Raw genomic sequence first — 6,865 nt, 5'->3', positions numbered from 1 at the left:
CAACCACCATACACAATTGAAATCAAACTCCGTAACCAATAATTATAAGTACGTATTCAACAGTGGGTATTCCAATATGTATCAGGTCCATTAAGTTGACAGGTAATATTGTTGTGTTAACTATCTACTTCCCTGTACAATGAGCTGGGGATATCCATCTAAAGGCTTTTTAAAATGGAGCAAATATATATAGGCAGATCAAACATATGTAATCAAAAATACAAGATGAGCAGATCAAACATATGCTAAAGTTTGCAACATTGATGCATAGGCTTATTTCAATGGACTAGAAATCAGTGCACAAATACTTTCACTCTCATCCTACAGTGGTTTTGGAGGGTGCTACACGCCGGCTGTGTAAGTCACTGCCTGTAAAAAATGGAACAGCACTACTGACTTGTCTGAGCTGCCCTCACCTGAGGATGGTATGATCACAGACTGCCCTTCCTCAGATACAGTATGCTGGGCTGGATTTTACATCCTCATGACAATAGGTGGTGGGTTAGGATCTCACTCTGGATCAGACACGTAATATTCATAAAGGACCAGAGCTGGACTTCAGATTTAGGAAAACTAAAAACATTGATGTGTGGACACATGCAATTTAACCCGTTTCTGAAGTCTGTAAGGAGGCTGTCACAGAGATGCAGCAAAAACTCCTTCTCAAACTGCTAGAAATGTAATAGATTACTTCGTTCAATCAGATCTTCTTGTAAATGATGCCTGAGTGACAAGTCTCGCAGCAGAACCCATATAGTCCTTGCAGAAGGGGGATCCTGTTACTTCTGGCTGCTACAAAAGATGCAGTTAAAAAATCAGTACCTACACCATGCCAGGATGCCTAATCAGCTTCAACAGGAGAATAGATTTGGCCTGCTGTTAGGGTGTGCTCCACCTGATGGAAAGAGAAGGCAGGCAGAGCCCCCATATTGAGAGGGAAACATTCTGTTCTGGTTAAAATAGTTCGTTTCCCCCATAATTTACTTAATCATTAGGGAAATGTGAGATTGCATAACTAGATGTCATTCAGTGTATAAACACTGGAGTAACTTTGATTTGTTCCCTTTTGGCAGAGTACATCTGAAAGGATGATAAGCAAAGATAACTTATCTTTAAATTCCATCCTAACGAACACTAAATTACCCTGCTGAAAGCAGGATTTCAAAGTACAACTGAAGTAATTTCTCAGCCCAAGGCACAGCGAGATGTCTTGAGGCCAAGTCACTTTAGAAGCAACAGTAGATAGCAGGTCATGTAAATGACCAACAATAAGGGAATCACACTAATCTCTGAAATTAGGAGCAAATTAATTCATTACAGATTTATTTTCAAATTTTCAGAAGAACAGGAGTTCTGGAAGTAAAAAGCAGTTTCAATGGCCTCTGTTTACTATTCATCCGGGGACTCTAGAAGAATTTGCCCTATAATTAAAATCTTTCAGTGGGATAAAAGAGCACAACAGGAAAAATCTTTGCTCTAAAACAAAAGGTGGTTTATAAATATAAAATCATATTTCTTGTTAAAGCTTTCATAATTAGCTTCTTTTTCAGTTCTTTTAACTCACTTCCTACTGGGATATATTCAGAAAGCTTAGGACTTCTATTATTTCCGTGTCTATTTGGAAAAAAAAACAAAATTGGGAAGATAAAACAGACACAAAGGATTTGATTTAGACTGCATGCATAAGAAGAAGGGCACAGCTGCATTTTCTTAAGTAATTCTGGTATAAATAACTGAGTGCAATGCTCTCAATCAGAAAAAAAGATGAGCTTGTACTTCAAAAAATTATCTTTCTTCGGCAGGAAGTTGCAGTTTCTCAGCTAAGAAGAAGTAACTAACTGGGAGGTTTTATCTTCTTAAGATGTCTACTGTGGGAAGTAAACATGATTCACTTAAAAAACCTTCAGACTGACCAGTAACATGAAACTCAAACAGAGCTGTGACAGTAACTCCTCTTGGTAGCTAACCCAACTAGCACACAGAGGAGTGAAGCCACCATGCTTAAGGAAGGGGAGAAGTTTCATCTGGTTTATCTTAGAGCATTTTCTTCTGGTTTTTTTAGTACAATTAAAAAAAAAAAAAAAAGAAAATAAAGAAGAAACAATAAAAAATAGCTTATCCTCAAAACGGATTTTTGAGAACATAATGAGGCAATGTCATTTCAGAAGGTAACTTATTTACTTATTTGCACTGTTATTTTGAAATAATAATCCAAATTGTTCATTTAAAACATATCAAAATGCTCACACTATTCTGCTCGAACCAGAGCATTCACAAACAAAGTTTATTTATATGCCATTCTCAATTAATAAACTTTTTGGGTGAAAGATCATCCACATACAATATCTTCTTGATTGTTCAAATAGCACAAAAGAGGATTGGAACAGACCACACGCAACAATAATTCATGCTACTGTAGGCAGTAGAAAATGAAAGAGGGGATGAAACCTGGTGACGGTCATTGTATGGAAGCACTCAGAGAAGTCAAAAATTGTAGGAAAGCCCAGTTCTTCCTGATCAATACAAAAATTTATGACCTGGCAAAGAATATGGTTCCTGTCTCCTTTTTGGAGGGAAAATCATTCTGAGAAAGAGGTCAGGGACTAAAGAGACATTTACAGGGGAGAAGCACAGTCTCTTAGGCTTTAAAGAGGAATGTGAGCCTTTGTACTCTGAGAAAAGAGAGACTGTGAACCATGCTGGAAGAAAAGGCCAAAGGGAACAGCAGGAGAATTATGATCACAGCCAGCTATGGAATCAGTACACCTCCTGAGCCTTTGACAGATTGTAATAGATGAATTTTCATCCTATTGAACCGTAATATCTAGATTTACCCTTCGCAATTCTTTCATGGTGTCTTTATTAAGCATATAAGTGCCCTTCTTCATTGATCTACAGTTTATAAATCATTACCTCTATGTTCCCATATTATTGTTTGGTCTTGTTACATCGTGTTTCTACCTATATGGTGTATTATTCTTATTTTCTTTGGGATCATCCTCTGTGTAAAGCTTCCTTTCTGTTTGTCATGGAAGCTATTTATCCATAACTTCATCATAAATCAGTATCATATTTTTAAAATATTAAGTTTATGACTGCTTTCACCCAAAAAAAGAAGTATCTTGTATCAGAAATGGTATATGGGAATTACAGCAAGCTTTTTCTAACCTCCTAAGAAAGCGAGCATAATATGGTTTCCATGTACTCTATGATACCACAGTACTGTAAATAGGCTGAATAGGTGATAAACCTTGTCCATGAGAACTTGGCATTTCAGCTAGAATACTGGTGAGATTACAGCTGCTTATTACAGTGTTGGAGCACCTCCTATACGAGGACAGGCTGAGAGAGTTGGGGTTTTTCATCCTGGAGAAGAGAAGGCTCCAAAGAGATCTTATAGAGACCTTCCAGTACCTCAAGGGGCTACAAGAAAACTGGGGAGGAGCTGTTCACAAAGGCTTCTAGTGATAAGGACTAGGGGGAATGGGTATAAACTGTAGAGGGGCAGGTTTAGACTGGACATAAGGAAGAATTTCTTCATGATGAGGTTGGTGAGACACTGGCACAGGTTGCCCAGGGAAGTCATGGATGCCCCATCCCTGGAGGTGTTCAAGGCCAGGTTGGATGGGGCCTTGGGCAGCCTGATCTAGTGGGATGTCCCTGCCCATGGCAGGGGATTGGAACTGGATGATCTTTAAAATCCCCTCCAACCCAAACTATTCTATTATTCTATGATTACATATCCATCCACAATGGGAGCCAAGGACAAGGCCAGGTGTCAGCCACAACCAAAGCCAACACACAGGGTGGTGAAACCACATTCTTAAGCGTACTACCAAGTCTCACAGCAGCAAGCAAGTTTCAAGCTTTGCTCACATGTAATGCAATGTAATGTCTGTGTGTCTGCCCAACTTCATCTACATGAAGGAGCACAGGCAGCTATCTGTCTGCGTTAGGCTAGGCTCCAGCCTACGGAGAGGCTGTGCAGAGAGAACCTGCCCCAGCGCTGAGGAAAAATAAGGTGTCTCATCATACTCCTTTTCATTCCTCCCATCCCCATCAGTTGTAAAGGATGCTACCCTTTTACAAAATACTCCGTATTGGCAAGGGCAAGGCACACATAAAGCAGGACCATAACGGCAGGGACAAAGAGCACATCTGAGTTACTGTCTGGCTCGGTTTTGAGAGACTGGTAAAGCAGCCTTTTTGCTGCCAACACAAAGTTGAACCATTTTGTTAATTGATCTTCTTTCTAGGGTTAGCAAAACTCAGTTCTGCCTACACCCAGAGCTGACGCTGTGAAGAACTGCTGGCTGGGAGTGGCAGAGCTGCTGTACCAGTGCTGGGTACCAGAATTTCCTTTAAGCTCTAAGGTAAGTGCCTTAACTTAAAGTTGCTGTAATTCATGTGGGGACAAGCTGATGCTTGGATATCTTTTCCATTCCTAGCTCAAACATGAACCAAATCATCACTTTCCCAGCCTTCCTGACGAAGGAAATGAAGCTTGACCTCTGCTGTGGATCCAGTCCAAGGTCTCTAAATGTTCAGTACTCCCAAAAGCCTTTATTGTATTTGCATCTCTTGAATGGTTCATTGCACAGAGAACAGACACTGGTGAGAACATCAGTGTTGGGGAATAATCACATTTCATTCTGAGAATGTGTTCACATTCAAACACGTCTGTAGTTAGATCAGAACATCTGAAACTATATTCTTTCAGACATACGAGAGGTCATTTCAAGGGTAATATTTCTTCCTGAGATTCATTTACCACCATGGTCTTTAAAAGCAGATTCCTTTTATATCTTTCATACCAATCAGCAAAAATATGCATTTGTCACAGTACATCACCCCTCAAACCATAGCAGCATGATCGCACTCCTTGATGTTGTGCTCTTTGTCATGTTTTAGAGATGGGATGGTTGTCTGAGCACTTCCACATTTGCTGATGGATGATTATGTCCTGAAAATATTATACATAGTGGGTTTGGACTTACATGTAATCACATAAAACATTATTCATAAACTGTCCAGCATGAAGAACTTGAAATAATAGCTCTGATCCTTGAACACACATGAGGAGAGATGGAGCAGAAGTAGCAAAATGGTTTGGCATTCATGGGACTGCTCGCACACCAGGAAAAATCTTTTGTTTGGAGTCATTAATCTGAGATGCAGTTTTGTCTAATCAGTTCAGGAGATGAAGACCTTATTAAGCCATATGTCTTTGTTTCCCAGTGCTGTGGTTCTATGAATAAAGATCCTGGAATGTTTCACTGAAAAAATTTAGAAGTGTGTACCACCATGCATTTTAATAACATTCTAGATCAGAGTTTAAATGAAATACGCTATTTGAAACAAAGCTGAATTGGAGAGGGTGAAAAAATGTGAGATTTGCCAGACATTGCAGAATTAGACATTGAAGAAAAAAGGTGTTGATCATTTCAGGTGATAGTACTTGCAAAGCAGAAGCCAGTAGATCAGATGAAATTTGTTTCTGTCCTAAAGCACAGAATTGTCCACAACTGTGGGAATGAGTGCCAGCCACTCATTTAACACATGAACACCTTAAAAGTTATCAAGAAGGGATTAGGACAAATACTGCATATTCCAATGCTAATGAATTCTTTTTGTGGACTAATGACTGGGCATTCAAGAGGTTTTTCTGTGTAAACTGAAACGCAAATCCTAAGTTTGGATGTGTATTAGCTATTTGCATAGGCAGGACCATTTCACTAGGAACACACAAGATTTCATATTGTAGCTTAAAACATTTTAAAATTGAAATAGTATAAGTGTATCATAAATGAAAGTTAAAATAAATCCCAACTAATTTATCATGATGCATATATAACAAGAATTTTTCATTGTGCTTTTCTTTTTTACCATCTTAATTCTCTCCTCTTGCCCTTCCTTAAACTAAGCTGCTCTTCCCTACTGAATTCAGGAAAATTAAAAGTTTTGACATACTTGGAAAACAAAGGTTCATTCGTAGTTACTTTTACTCATGGAAAACCCTGCTATTTTGTACCTGCAGTTGATTGCACGTAATTGAGCACAGGCAATGTACGCAGTCCTGCAGAATATCTATGTTATATTTTATTCATTCATATTGTCACTCAATTTTGGCCTAAAAAAGAAAAGAAACTTTATAAAAAACACAGAAATTTGTACTGTGAAAGCTGCTTCCCTTGCCAAATGAACAAAAATTGCAAACAATCATTCACACGTTTTTTTTTGCTTCCTGGCACAGCACATTCGATTTGCTCCCAAGGCTGTTGAACAGTTCCATAACACGCAAGAGATAATGTGGTCATCTCCAGAAACAAACGTAAGTTATCTAATCAGATGACAAAGTCTCAAAGCAAATGAGATCAACAAAGACATCACAGATTTGTGGAAATCCCAGTAATTAAAATGCTGGAGACTGGAGATTATTTCGAGCATAACTGCCACCTAGTGTTTGCAAAACAACCTCATGTCTGAGAACAACCTGAAATGCCCTTAAATCCTTCCCATTAGGAAGGAAACAAACACTGATGTATTTAATATGAATTAAAGGCATAAGCAGTAAAAGCGGTTTTAGGTTGGCGGTGTTACCAGCATCTGTCTAGAAAGAGAAGGAACAGCATGACTTAATGTTCCTCTCTACTAACAAAAAAAAATTCTCAAGTAAATCTTTGAATTAAGTGTATTCACTTAATGACACCTCCTGTCAGATAGTGGCACTTTTGATGTGAAACCTCCTGGGCAACTTCACAGTCTAACTGTAGACTATAGCGTGCCAAATCCAAAGGCAAATGAAAGAGGTTACATGACATGCAGCTAGGTTAAAAAGGAGAACTAATAAATAATACTGGGTAGT

This window comes from Cuculus canorus, chromosome 1 (genome assembly GCF_017976375.1).
Source record: "Cuculus canorus isolate bCucCan1 chromosome 1, bCucCan1.pri, whole genome shotgun sequence".
Taxonomy (NCBI): Eukaryota; Metazoa; Chordata; class Aves; order Cuculiformes; family Cuculidae; genus Cuculus; species Cuculus canorus.
This window is presented reverse-complemented; position numbering follows the sequence as displayed.